Genomic DNA, 15,000 nt, shown 5'->3' on the forward strand with positions numbered 1-15,000 from the left:
AACCCCTTATCCCGCGGTGCGTCCGACACACAGAAATTTCCAAGGCGGCCAAGGAGCCTCCCCGCATAGCAATCGGGGTGTGAGGTTACGGATGCAGCATTGATAGCAATCGAGGTGTGAGGCGAAGGATGCAGAAGTGAGAGCCGAGGGATGTAGCAGAGATAGCAATCGGGGTGTGTGATGCAGAAGAGATAGCAATCGAGGTGTGCGGTGGGAAGGGCCCAGCAGCCAGAATGCATGAAGCGACGGATGAAGCAGTGATGACAACCGGGCTGTGAGGAGAGGAGGGATGCAGCCAAGAAAGCAATCAGGGCTCGAGGCAAGGGATGCATCAAGGATAGCAATCATGTTGTGAGGCGAGATTCCAAAGGCTAAACGTGAGAGGCTGCAGGGTCGACTCAGAGAGGTCTATGCATGTGAGAGGCTGAAAGCAAGGTCGACTCGGAGCGGTCTATGCATCGGGCGCGCTTGGGGCGACTACCAGTGCCAACCCCTTATCCCGCGACGCGTCCGACAAAGAGAACGTTCCAAGGCGGCAGAGGAGGTTACCAGCCGAAGGATGCAGTAGCAATAACAGGTATAGTTCCGCGGCGGCCGAGAAGACTCACCGCATAGGAATCGGGATGCGAGGCGACGGATGCGGCGGGAAGGCCCCGACGGCTAAACGGAAGAGGCTGCAGGGCCGCCTCGGAATGGTCCAAGCATCGGATGCGATTGGGACGACTACCAGTGCCAACCCCTTATCCCGCGATGCGTCCGATACACAGATAGTTCCAAGGCGGCCGAGGAGCCTCACCGCATATCAATCGGGGTGCGAGGCGAGGGATGGGGCGGGAAGGCCCCAACGGCTAGACGGAAGAGGCTTCAGGGCCACCTCGGAATGGTCCAAGCATCGGACGCGCTTGGGGCGACTGCCAGTGCCAACCCCTTATCCCGCGATGCGTCCGATACACAGATGGTTCCAAGGCGGCCGAGGAGCCTCACCGCATAGCAATCGGGGGTGCGAGGCGAGGGATGGGGCGGGAAGGCCCCAACGGCTAGACGGAAGAGGCTTCAGGGCCGCCTAGGAATGGTCCAAGCATCGGACACGCTTGGGGCGACTACCAGTGACAGCCCCCTATCCCGCGATGCGTCCGATACGAAGATGGTTCCAAGGCGGCCGAGGAGCCTCACCGCATAGCAATCGGGGTGCGAGGTGGGGGATGCGGCGAGATGGCCCCAACGGCTAGACGGAAGAGGCCACAGGGCCGCGTCGGAATAGTCCAAGCATCGGACGCGCTTGGGGCGACTACCAGTGACAACCCCTTATCCAGCGATGCGTCCGATACGAAGATAGTTCCAAGGCGGCCGAGGAGCCTCACCGCATAGCAATCGGGGTGCGAGGTGGGGGATGCGGCGAGATGGCCCCAACGGCTAGACGGAAGAGGCTGCAGGGCCGCCTCGGAATAGTCCAAGCATCGGACGCGCTTGGGGCCACTACCAGTGACAACCCCTTATCCCGCAATGCGTCCGATACGAAGATAGTTCCAAGGCGGCCGAAGAGCCTCACCGCATAGCAATCGGGGTGCGAGGTGGGGGATGCGGCGAGATGGCCCCAACGGCTAGACGGAAGAGGCCACAGGGCCGCCTCGGAATAGTCCAAGCATCGGACGCGCTTGGGGCGACTACCAGTGACAACCCCTTATCCCGCGATGCGTCCGATACGAAGATAGTTCCCAGGCGGCCGAGGAGCCTCACCGCATAGCAATCGGGGTGCGAGGCGAGGGATGCGGCGAGATGGCCCCAAAGGCTAGACGGAAGAGGCTGCAGGGCTGCCTCGGAATAGTCCAAGCATCGGACGCGCTTGGGGCGACTACCACTGCCAACCCCTTATCCCGCGATGCGTCCGATACACAGATAGTTCCGAGGCGGCCGAGGAGGTGGGGGATGCAGCGAGATGGCCCCAACGGCTAGACGGAAGAGGCTGCAGGGCCGCCTCGGAATAGTCCAAGCATCGGACGCGCTTGGGGCGACTACCAGTGACAACCCCTTATCCCGCGATGCGTCCGATACACAGATAGTTCCGAGGCGGCCAAGGAGCCTCACCGCATAGCAATCGTGGTGCGAGGTGGGGGATGCGGCGAGATGGCCCCAACGGCTAGACGGAAGAGGCTGCAGGGCCGCCTCGGAATGGTCCAAGCATCGGATGCGCTTGGGGCGACTACCACTGCCAACCCCTTATCCCGCGATGCGTCCGATACACAGATAGTTCCAAGGCGGCCGAGGAGCCTCACAGCATAGCAATCAGGGTGCGAGGCGAGGGATGCGGCGAGAAAGCCCCAACGGCTAGAGGGAAGAGGCTTCAGGTCCGCCTCGGAATGGTCCAAGCATCGGACGCGCTTGGGGCGACTACCAGTGACAACCCCTTATCCCGCGACGCGTCCGATACACAGATAGTTCCAAGGCGGCCGAGGAGCCTCACCGCATAGCAATCGGGGTGCGAGGCGAGGGATGCGGCGAGAAGGACCCAACGGCTACACGGAAGAGGCTTCGGGGCCGCCTCGGAATGGTCCAAGCATCGGACGCGCTTGGGGCGACTACCAGTGACAACCCCTTATCCCGCGACGCGTCCGATACACAGATAGTTCCAAGGCGGCCGAGGAGCCTCACCGCATAGCAATCGGGGTGCGAGGCGAGGGATGCGGCGAGAAGGACCCAACGGCTACACGGAAGAGGCTTCGGGGCCGCCTCGGAATGGTCCAAGCATCGGACGCGCTTGGGGCGACTACCAGTGACAACCCCTTATCCCGCGACGCGTCCGATACACAGATAGTTCCAAGGCGGCCGAGGAGCCTCACCGCATAGCAATCGGGGTGCGAGGCGAGGGATGCGGCGAGAAGGACCCAACGGCTAGACGGAAGAGGCTTCGGGTCCGCCTCGGAATGGTCCAAGCATCGGACGCGCTTGGGGCGACTACCAGTGACAACCCCTTATCCCGCGACGCGTCCGATACACAGATAGTTCCAAGGCGGCCGAGGAGCCTCACCGCATAGCAATCGGGGTGCGAGGCGAGGGATGCGGCGAGAAGGACCCAACGGCTAGACGGAAGAGGCTTCGGGTCCGCCTCGGAATGGTCCAAGCATCGGACGCGCTTGGGGCGACTACCAGTGACAACCCCTTATCCCGCGACGCGTCCGATACACAGATAGTTCCAAGGCGGCCGAGGAGCCTCACCGCATAGCAATCGGGGTGCGAGGCGAGGGATGCGGCGAGAAGGACCCAACGGCTAGACGGAAGAGGCTTCGGGTCCGCCTCGGAATGGTCCAAGCATCGGACGCGCTTGGGGCGACTACCAGTGACAACCCCTTATCCCGCGACGCGTCCGATACACAGATAGTTCCGAGGCGGCCGAGGAGCCTCACCGCATAGCAATCGGGGTGCGAGGCGAAGGATGCGGCGAGAAGGACCCAACGGCTAGACGGAAGAGGCTTCGGGTCCGCCTCGGAATGGTCTAAGCATCGGACGCGCTTGGGGCGACTACCAGTGACAACCCCTTATCCCGCGACGCGTCCGATACACAGATAGTTCCAAGGCGGCCGAGGAGCCTCACCGCATAGCAATCGGGGTGCGAGGCGAGGGATGCGGCGAGAAGGACCCAACGGCTAGACGGAAGAGGCTTCAGGGCCGCCTCGGAATGGTCCAAGCATCGGACGCGCTTGGGGCGACTACCAATGACAACCCCTTATCCCGCGACGCGTCCGATACACAGATAGTTCCGAGGCGGCCGAGGAGCCTCACCGCATAGCAATCGGGGTGCGAGGCGAGGGATGCGGCGAGAAGGACCCAACGGCTAGACGGAAGAGGCTTCAGGGCCGCCTCGGAATGGTCCAAGCATCGGACGCGCTTGGGGCGACTACCAGTGACAACCCCTTATCCCGCGACGCGTCCGATACACAGATAGTTCCGAGGCGGCCGAGGAGCCTCACCGCATAGCAATCGGGGTGCGAGGCGAGGGATGCGGCGAGAAGGACCCAACGGCTAGACGGAAGAGGCTTCAGGGCCGCCTCGGAATGGTCCAAGCATCGGACGCGCTTGGGGCGACTACCGTTGCCAACCCCTTATCCCGCGATGCGTCTGATACACAGATAGTTCCGAGGCGGCCGAGGAGCCTCACCGCATAGCAATCGGGTTGCGAGGCAGATTATTGGGAAGGGAACCCCCTGGGATGCGGCTCAAGCAGTGCCCAAAGGGACTGGAATGCGGAATCACATCGAGAGACCCAAATGCTATACGAGGGCTCAAATCGAATTATCGATTTGGCCACGACATGGACGCATCGGAACGACTACCTTTGCCGAACCACTCGCAATTGCATCCATACCGAAACCAATAGACATTTCCGTTAGAGCCCTCGCATAGCATTCGGGAATCTCGCATGCCCCTCTAAATCGACCAATGCTGGCGCTCAATGAAAATCCGAGCGCTACCACCGTTCGAGCGCCAGCATTGGTCGAGTTAGAGGGGCACGGGGGAGAATGCTCCAGTCAACACCTCCCCTATATAAGTTATTTGTCCGATTCTCGCACAACCGTAGTCTGCCTCGTCGAATCAAACAACGGTCCCAGATTCCGACTTCCGTTCCGTAGAGACCCAAAAGCTAGATGGAGGCTCGCAAGAAAGAGAGTCGGCGCATAGCAATCGGGTTTCTCGAACGTTTAGGGACCGAGCTCACTTGCGGATAGGGCAAAATCCGCCAAGCAACCCAAAAGCTAGACGGGGGCTCGAATCGAATCGCCTAGGCGGCCACAACAACGACGTGTTGGATCGACTACCAGTGCCAAACCATTCAGCAAGACTAGTCTGTGTCGAGGCCGGATAGAGATTCTCAGAGAGCGCCCGCATAGCATTTAGGAGACCTGCCGCGTCCCTCACACTCGACAAATGGTGGTGCACGTTTATAAATCCGAGCGATCCCAACCCTTTCAAGCACCAACATCGGTCGAGATAGAGGGGCACGGAGGGGGCTGCGTGAGACAACACAGTCCCCTATATAAGTTATTTGTCCGATTCTCACACATCCGAAGAATGGTCATCAAATCGGACAACAGCCCAAACTTCCGACTTCCGTCCCAGAAAGCCCAAGAGCTATCTAAAACGTTCATGGCCGGAACTCGATCGCGGCTATACCAGTCCGCCAAGCAACCCAAAAGCTAGACTGGAGCTCTAGTCGAATCACCTCTGTGGCCATTGCAAGGACGTGTTGGAGCGACTACCATTGCCGAACCATTCCGCAGGTCGAGTCCATACCAAGGCCGCATAGAGATTCACGATGAGCTCCTGCATAGCAATCAGGAGACTTGCCGTGTCCATCACAATCGATAAATCCTGGTGCAAGATTTTTGCATCCGAGCGCTCCAACCAGTCGAGCACCAGCATCAATCGACATAAACGGGCACGGGGGGAGGATGCTCGAGAACACTACCTCCCCTATATAAGTTATTTGTCCGATTCTCAAGCAGCCGAAGTCTGGTCATCGAATCGGGTCAAAGACCACAACTTCCGACTTTACCCACAATGCAAGTCATCGAATCGAACATCGGCCCCCGAGTCGGACTCCATGCGTATGTCAGGTCATCGGACCCAAATTCCGCCTTCCTGCGCATGGCGGGCCATCAATATCAACTCGGTCATCGGACCCAAACTCCGCCTTTTTGCGTATGGCACGCCTTCAAATCGGTCATCGGACCCAAATTCCGCCTTCCTGTGCATGGCGGGCCATCAACATCAACTCGGTCATCGGACCCAAATTCCCCCTTTCTGCGCATGGCACGCCATCAACTCGGTCATCGGACCCAAATTCCGCCTTCCTGCGCATGGCAGGTCATCGGACACAAATTCAGACCTCGCCAATATGCCTACGTATCGAATCGGTCATCGGACCCAACTTCCGACTTCATCCATACTGTAGGGTCTTTGAGGTTGGCGCGGTGCGCTCAACCCAGGGAGTCGACCCATCGAAGCATACACCTCCCCTATATAAGCTATTTGTCCGATTCCCACACCTGTGTAGTTTGCACCTCTGACCAGGACATCGACCCCAACTTCCGAACTCGACTGCAACGACGGCACCAGCGCCTTGGTGCGCACCTTGCGACGCACAGTCCCAACATTCGCCTTCCTGCACATGGCAGGTCATCGGACCCAAATTCCGACCTCGCGAGTATGCCTACATATCGAATCGGTCATCGGACCCAACTTCCGACTTCATCCATACCGTAGGGTCTTTGAGGTTGGCGCGGTGCGCTCAACCCGGGGAGTCGACCCAACGAAGCATACACCTCCCCTATATAAGCTATTTGTCCGATTCCCACACCTGTGTAGTTTGCACCTCCGATCAAGACATCGACCCCAACTTCCGAACTCGCCTCCAACGACCGAACCAGCGCCTTGGTGCGCACCTTGCAACGCACAGTGCCAACATTCGCCTTCCTGCACGTGGCAGGTCATCGGACCCAAATTCCGACCTCGCGAGTATGCCTACATATCGAATCGGTCATCGGACCCAACTTCCGACTTCATCCATACCGTAGGGTCTTTGAGGTTGGCGCGGTGCGCTCAACCCGGGGAGTCGACCCAACGAAGCATACACCTCCCCTATATAAGCTATTTGTCCGATTCCCACACCTGTGTAGCTTGCACCTCCGATCAGGACATCGACCCCAACTTCCGAACTCGACTAAAAAGACCGCACCAGCGCCTTGGTGTGCACCTTGCAACGCACAGTGTCAACATTCGCCTTCCTGCACATGGCAGGTCATCGGACCCAAATTCCGACCTCATGAGCATACCTACTAATCGAATTGGTCATCGGACCCAACTTCCGACTTCATCCATACCGTAGGGTCTTTGAGGTTGGCGCGGTGCGCTCAACCTGGGGAGTCGACCCATCGAAGCATACACCTCCCCTATATAAGCTATTTGTCCGATTCCGACACCTGTGTAGTTTGCACCTCCGCTCAGGACATCGACCCCAACTTCCGAACTCGCCTGCAACGACCGAACCAGCGCCTTGGTGCGCACCAAAAGTGCGCACTTTTGGAGGGCACTTTTGTGCGCTCCAAAGGTGCGCACTTTTGGAGGGCACTTTTCTGCGCTCCAAAGGTGCGCACTTTTGGAGGGCACTTTTTGGAGGGCACTTTTCTGCGCTCCAAAGGTGCGCACTTTTGGAGGGCACTTTTTGGAGGGCACTTTTCTGCGCTCCAAAGGTGCGCACTTTTGGAGGGCACTTTTTGGAGGGCACTTTTCTGCGCTCCAAAGGTGCGCACTTTTGGAGGGCACTTTTTGGAGGGCACTTTTCTGCGCTCCAAAGGTGCGCACTTTTGGAGGGCACTTTTTGGAGGGCACTTTTCTGCGCTCCAAAGGTGCGCACTTTTGGAGGGCACTTTTCTGCGCTCCAAAGGTGCGCACTTTTGGAGGGCACTTTTTGGAGGGCACTTTTCTGCGCTCCAAAGGTGCGCACTTTTGGAGGGCACTTTTTGGAGCTCCAAAGGTGCGCACTTTTGGAGGGCACTTTTTGGAGGGCACTTTTCTGCGCTCCAAAGGTGCGCACTTTTGGAGGGCACTTTTGTGCACTCCAAAGGTGCGCACTTTTGGAGGGCACTTTTCCTGTGCTCCAAAGGTGCACACCTAGGTGAGCACCTTCGACCACACCTTGTAGCACACCAAACTCTGACTTTCGACTTCATCCGCAATGCAGGGTCTTTGAGGTTGGCGCAATGCGCACAACCAGGGGAGTCGACCCATCAAACCCAACACCTCCCCTATATAAGCTATTTGTCTGATTCTCATACATGCGTAGCCTGCAGGAGCAATTAGGACATCGACCCCAACTTTCGGCTTCTAAACGAAAACAAGGTCTTTGAGGTTGGTGTAATGCGAACAACTAGGGGAGTCAACCCATCAAACCCAACACCTCCCCTATATAAGCTATTTGTCTGATTCTCATACATGTGTAGTCTACAGGAGCAATTAGGACATCGACCCCAACTTTTGACTTCTTAACGAAAACAAGGTCTTTGAGGTTGACGTAATGCGCACAACCAGGGGAGTCGACCCATCAAACCCAACACCTCCCCTATATAAGCTATTTGTCCGATTCTCATACATGTGTAGCCTGCAGGAGCCATTAGGACATTGACCCCAACTTTTGACTTCTTAACGAAAACAAGGTCTTTGAGGTTGGCGTAATGCGCACAACCAAGGGAGTTGACCCATCAAACCCAACACCTCCCCTATATAAGCTATTTGTCTGATTCTCATACATGTGTAGCCTGCAACAACGATTAGGACATCCACCCCAACTTCTGAATTCGTCTGCGTTGACCGCACCAAAGGTGCACGCCTTGGTGCTCACCAAAATCCGACTTCCGACTTCTTCTGCTATGCGGGGTCTTTGAGGTTGGCGCAGTGCGCACAACCAGGGGAGTCAACCCACCGAATGCAACACCTCCCCTATATAAGCTATTTGTCTGATTCTCATACATGCGTAGACTGCAGCAATGATTAGGACATCCACCCCAACTTTTGACTTCTTAAACAAGACAGGGTCTTTGAAGTTGGTGCAGTGCACACAACCAGGGGAGTCGACCCATCAAACGCAACACCTCCCCTATATAAAGCTATTTGTCCGATTCTCATACGTGTAGTCTGCAGCAGCGATTAGGACATCGACCCCAACTTCCGAATTCGTTTGCATTGACCGCACCAAAGGTGCACGCCTTGGTGTGCACCCTGGAGTGCACTTTGGTGCTCACCTCGGTGCACACTTTGGTGTGCACCTCGGTGTGCACCAAAGGTGCGCACCTTGGAGCGCACCAAAGGTGTACACTTTGGAGCGCACCACATAGGGTCTTTGAGAGGTTGGCGCAGTGCGCACACCAAGGTGGGTGTTGAGGTGCGTGCCGAGGTGGGTGGGTGCTAGGGTGCGCTCCATGGTGGGTGCCAGGGTGGGTGCGTGCTAGGGTGGATTCCAAAGAGGGTCATAGGGTGGGTGCCAAGGTGGGTTGGTGATATAGTGGGTTCAAAGGTGGGTACTAGGGTGGGTTCCAAGGTGGGTCACAAGTTGGGTGCCAGGATGCGTGGGTGTTAGGTTGGGTGCCAAGGTGGGCTCCTGCGTGGGTGGGTGCTAGGGTGGGTTTCAAGGTGGACGCGAGGGCGGGTGCCAAGGTGGGTAACAAGTTGGGTGTTAGGATGGGTGAGTGCTAGAGTGGGTGCCAAGGTGGGTGGGTGCTAAGGTGGATGCCAAGGTGGTTCACAGGGTGGGTGGGTTCTAGGGTGAGTTCCAAGGTGGGTCACAGGTTCAGTGCTAGGGTGGGTGTCAAGGCGGGTGTCGAGGTGCCTGGGTGCTAGGGTGTGGATGCCAATGTGGGTCATAGGGTGGGTACTAGGGTGGGCTGCAATGTGGGTGCCAAGGTGGGTAACATGCTCGGTGGGTTCTAAATTGGGTGCCAGGGTGGGTGTGCACCCACCTTGCCCGAGGTGGGTGCCAAGGTGCCAGTGTGGGTGGGTGCTAAGGTGGATGCCAAGGTGGGTGAGAAGGTGGGTGATAGGTTGAGTGGTAGGATGGGTGGGTGCCAAGATGGGTCACAGGGTGGGTGCAAGGGTGGGTAGGTGCTAGGGTTGGTGTCAGGGTGGGTGGGTGCTAGGTTGGGTTCCAAGGTGGGTGCGAGGGTGAGTGTCAAGGTGGGTCACAGGTTAGGTGCTAGGATGGGTGAGTGCTAGGGTGCAAAGGTGCCAGGGTGGGTGCTAGGATGGGTCGATGCTAGGGTGAGTGGCAAGGTGGGTCCACAAGTGTCAAGGTGGGTGCCGAGGTGGGTGCCAAGTCGGCGACTGCTATGGTGGATGCCAAGGTGGGTCACGGGGTGGGTGCCAAGTTGCTAGGTTGGGTTCCAAGGTGGGTGCCAACGTGGGTGCTAGGGTGCGTGGGTTAAAGGGTGTGTCACAACGTGGGTGCCAGGATGGGTGCGCACCCACACTGGCCAAGACGGGTGCGGGTGCAAGGTTGGGTTCCAAGCCCGGTCACAGGCTGGGTGCTAGGATGGGTGGGTGCCAAGGTGGGCACCAGGGTGGGTGCACCCACCCTGGCCAAGGTGGGTCACGGGGTGGGTCCTAGGGTGGGTAACGGGGTGGGTACTAAGGTGCGTGCCAAGGTGGGTCATAGGGTGGGTGCCAAGGTGGGCACCAGGGTGGGTGTGCACCAACCCTAGCCAGGGTAGGTCACGGGGTGGTTGTCGGGGTGGGCGTCAAGGAGCCAAGGTGGGTGGCAAGTAGCCAAGTTGCGTGCCAAGGTGGGTGTCGGGGTGGGTGCCAAGGATCCAAGGTGGGTGCCAAGGAACCAAGGTGGGTGTCTGGGTGGGTGCCGAGGTGGGAGCCAGGGTGGGTCCCAAGGTGAGTGCAAAGGTGGGTGCCAGGGTCAAGGTGAGTGCCAATGTGGGTTCCAAGGTGCCAGGGTCAGGGTGAGTGCCAATGTGGGTTCAAAGGTGCTAAGTTGGGTGCGAGGTTGGGTGCGAGGGTGGGTGGGTGCCAAGGTGTGCTAGGTGGAAGCCCGGGTGGGTCGGCATCCCATGGGTGTCGAGTTGGGTGCCTGATGGGTGCTTCTTGTCAAGTTTTAGTCGTCGGGACTCATTTCGAGCCTTAGAGGTCGTTTCTTGTCCGGTTGCCCTGTCTTCGACCTGGGAACCCAATTTTGGTCCTCGGGTCCCATTTTTTTTTGTCTCGCATCCCACTTTTGGCCTGTGGCCTTTTCGGGGTCGATTCTCGTTTTGGGCATCAGAGCATGTTTCTTCTCCTAAAACCCAATATTTGTTTATTAAGTCTCGGAACACATTTTTGTTCTCGTGGACCCATCATGGGTCTTGGAACGCATTTGTGGTCCTTGGGTCCCATTTTGCATCCCGAAACTTGTGTTTTGGTGCTTGATCCCTATTTTGGGTGCCCACCTTGCACCAAGTGCGCACCCGGGGCAAACCGAGCGCCTTGGTGCACCAGGGCAAGATCGAGCGTGCACCCGAGGCGCCCCGAACATGCACCAAGGTGCACTCGGCCCACATGTGAGCGCAGGTCGTTGCGCCCGAGGTGGTGTGTGGGCACCGCGTTGCAGACGGGACACTGCACGCACACGACGCCCCCTCCAGGTGCACGCACGTAGGCCGGGCCGGGTGCACACCCGACGCCCTAGCAAGGTGCGCGCACCCGGGCAGGGCTCACACTTGGCGAACGGGGCGCACTTCGCGAGGGAGGGTGTGCACCTCGACGGGGGTGGGTGGCCGGGGTGGATTCGCACGTGGGTCGCGGTTTGCTAAGTACACACTGCGACAAGCTCATAACGGGTGCGATCATACCAGCGTTAGTGCACCGGATCCCATCAGAACTCCGCAGTTAAGCGCGCTTGGGCCGGAGTAGTACTGGGATGGGTGACCTCCCGGGAAGTCCCGGTGTTGCACCCTTTTTTAGTTTTTCGCCGGGCGTCGCAATGCTATTTGAATAAACCTTTTGCCCGTTTGCGTTCTCGTCGGGGCCGGGCCGGGCCGGGGTGCGCTGCCCGCACTACCGCGCGCGCGGGGGCGACACCGAGCGCGCACCCGAGGCGCCCCGAGCACACAGGCCACGGTGCAACCCGGGCGTTGTGCGCGCACCCCGGTGCGCCCGAGGTGCTGCGCGCGCACCCAGGTGAAATCGGTGTGCACCTCGGCCAGTGCGCGCTCGGTCGAGTCGCGCACGTTGGCCAAGGTGCACGGTGATGTTTCTTACTCTAAGGTTCCGCACCAGACGCCCGGGACAGGTGAGCGAAGCTGGGCGGGGCCGGGTGCGCGGCCGGGGCAGGTGCACGCAGCTGGAGAGAGCTTTGGAGCACACTTCGGAGCGCACCAATGATGCGCTCCATTCAAAAGTTTCCTGAAAAGGCAAAAAAAGTTGAGATTATAGAATTTCCCACTTGAGAGATTGTAAAAAAAAAAAATTTAAAATGAAGGAAACGCGGGTGCCAAGGTGTGCGCAGCCCAGCCAAGGTGTGCGCACCAAGGCGCCCACCCTGGCGAAGGTGCACGCAAGGTGCGCACCCGAGGCAAACCGGACAATTAACCCAACTTTCGACTTCGCGCGCACCTTGGAGCGCACTTCGGAGCGCTCCTTGGTGCGCACCAATCTTGGGCACCTCGGAGTGCACCATGGCGCCCACCAAGGTGCGCACCCGGGGCAAACCGAGCTCCGACTTCGTGCGCACCTTGGAGCGCACGAAAGGTGCGCACCATGGCGCCCACCAAGGTGCGCAGCCCAGCCAAGGCGTGCGCATCAAGGTGCGCACCCTGGCGAAGGTGCGCACCCGGGGCAAACCGAGCTCCGACTTCGTGCGCACCTTGGAGCGCACAAAAGGTGCGCAACCCAGCCAAGGTGTGCGCACCCCGGTCAAACCGAGCTCCGAATCGTGCGCACCAGAGGTGCACGCCATCGTGCGCACCTTGGAGCACACTTCGGAGCCCTCCTTGGTGCGCGCCGATGTTGCGCACCTCGGAGCGCACCCGGGGAAAACAATGCAATTAACCCGACTTTCGACTTCGTGGGCACCTCGGAGCGCTCTCGGGTTCGCACCTCGGAGCACACCGAGGTGCGCACCTTTGATGCGCTGCCTTCACCAATTTCCAGAAAAGGCAAGAAAACATTGAGAAGGTGTGCGCACCGAGGTGCCCACCCTGGCGAAGGTGCACGCGAGGTGCGCACCCGGGGCAAACCGGGCTCCGACTTCGTGCACGCCGCACCTTGGAGCACACTTCGGAGCGCTCCTTGGTGCGCACCAGGGCGCGCAACCCAGCCGAGGTGCCCACCCCGGCGAAGGTGCACGCGAGGTGCGCACCCGGGGCAAACCGGGCTCCGACTTCGTGCACGCCATGGTGCCCACCGCGGCGAAGGTGCACGCGAGGTGCGCACCCGGGGCAAACCGGGCTCCGACTTCGTGCACGCCGCACCTTGGAGCACACTTCGGAGCGCTCCTTGGTGCGCACCATGGTGCCCACCAGGGCGCGCAACCCCGCCGAAGGTGCACGCGAGGTGCGCACCCGGGGCAAACCGGGCTCCGACTTCGTGCACGCCGCACCTTGGAGCACACTTCGGAGCGCTCCTTGGTGCGCACCATGGTGCCCACCAGGGCGCGCAACCCCGCCGAAGGTGCACGCGAGGTGCGCACCCGGGGCAAACCGGGCTCCGACTTCGTGCACGCCATGGTGCGCACCGCGGCGAAGGTGCGCACCCGGGGCAAACCGGGCTCCGACTTCGTGCACGCCGCACCTTGGAGCACACTTCGGAGCGCTCCTTGGTGCGCACCAGGGCGCGCAACCCAGCCGAGGTGCCCACCCCGGCGAAGGTGCACGCGAGGTGCGTACCCGGGGCAAACCGGGCTCCGACTTCGTGCACGCCGCACCTTGGAGCACACTTCGGAGCGCTCCTTGGTGCGCACCATGGTGCCCACCAGGCCGCGCAACCCAGCCAAGGTGTGCGCACCAAGGTGCACGCGAGGTGCGCACCCGGGGCAAACCGGGGTCCGACTTCGTGCACGCCGCACCTTGGAGCACACATCGGGGCGCTCCCGGGTTCGCACCGGCGTTGCGCACCGTGGTGGGCACCTCGGAGCACACCAAGGTGGGCAGCGAGGTGCGCACCTTTGATGCGATGCCTTCACTAATTTCCATAAAAGGCAAAAAAAAAACGAGATTTTAAAATTTCCGTTTTGAAAGATAGTGAGAAAAAGGGAATGCTGGTGCCATCTTGAGCCCGCCCTGGTGCGCAGCCCAGCCAAGGTGTGCGCACCAAGGTGCCCACCCTGGCGAAGGTGCGCGCCCGGGCAATTAACCCAACTTCCAACTTCGCGCGCGCCAGGGTGGGAGCGCACCCAACAACCGGGCCTGGGAAGAGCCAATGCGAGAAACCCCACCAAACGCTCTGACAAAAAAAGAGGGGGCGCTCCAGTAACCCCGCTTCGGAGCGCACCCTGGGCAAACCCAGCCAAGGTGCCCACCCCGGCCAAGGTGCAGGCGAGGTGCGCACCCGGGGCAAACCGGGCTCCGACAACGTGCACGCCGCACCTTGGAGCACACTTCGTAGCGCTCCCGGGTGCGCACCTCAGAGCACACCAAGGTGGGCAGCGAGGTGCGCACCTTTGATGCGCTGCCTTCACTAATTTCCAGAAAAGGCAAAAAAAAAAGGAGATTTTAAAATTTCCGTTTTGAAAGATAGTGAAAAAAACGGAACGCGCGTGCCATCTTGAGCCCGCCCTGGTGCGCAGCCCAGGTAAGGTGCCCACCCTGGCAAAGGTGCGCACCCGGGCAATTAACCCTACTTCCGACTTCGTGCGCGCCAGGGTGGCAACCGGGCCTCGGAAGAGCCAATGCGAGAAACCCCACCAAACGCTCCGACAAAAAAAGAGGCGGCGCTCCAATAACCCCGCTTCGGAGCGCAGCCGGGGCAAACCCAGCCAAGGTGCCCACCCCGACGAAGGTGCACGCGAGGTGCGCACCCGGGGCAAACCGGGCTCCGACAACGTGCACGCAGCACCTTGGAGCACACTTCGAAGCACTCCCGGGTGCCCACCGGCGTTGCGCACCGTGGTGGGCAGCGAGGTGCGCACCTTTGATGCGCTGCCTTCACTAATTTCCAGAAAAAGGCAAAAAAAAATGAGATTTTAAAATTTCCGTTTTGAAAGATAGTGAAAAAAAAGGAACGCGGGTGCCATCTTGAGCCCGCCCTGGTGCGCAGCCCAGGCAAGGCATGCGCACCAAGGTGCCCACCCGAGGTGCACACCCGGGGCAAACCGGGCTCCGACTTCGTGCAGGCCGCACCTTGGAGCACACTTCGGAGCGCTCCTTGGTGCGCACCATGGTGCCCACCAGGGCGCGCAACCCAGCCAAGGTCTGCACACCAAGGTGCCCACCCCGGCGAAGGTGCACGCGAGGTGCGCACCCGGGGCAAACCGGG

At 59.7% G+C, this 15,000-nt stretch overlaps 1 non-coding gene across 1 annotated transcript; it reads left to right on the plus strand.

Moving 5' to 3' along the window:
• Positions 1–11,364: 11,364 nt before the first annotated feature.
• LOC131862645 (5S ribosomal RNA) lies at positions 11,365–11,483 on the plus strand. Its single transcript, XR_009361584.1, has one exon. It is a non-coding gene; the product is annotated as a 5S ribosomal RNA (ribosomal RNA).
• Positions 11,484–15,000: the final 3,517 nt, after the last annotated feature.

This window comes from Cryptomeria japonica, unplaced genomic scaffold (genome assembly GCF_030272615.1).
Source record: "Cryptomeria japonica unplaced genomic scaffold, Sugi_1.0 HiC_scaffold_50, whole genome shotgun sequence".
In the NCBI taxonomy this organism is placed as follows: domain Eukaryota; kingdom Viridiplantae; phylum Streptophyta; class Pinopsida; order Cupressales; family Cupressaceae; genus Cryptomeria; species Cryptomeria japonica.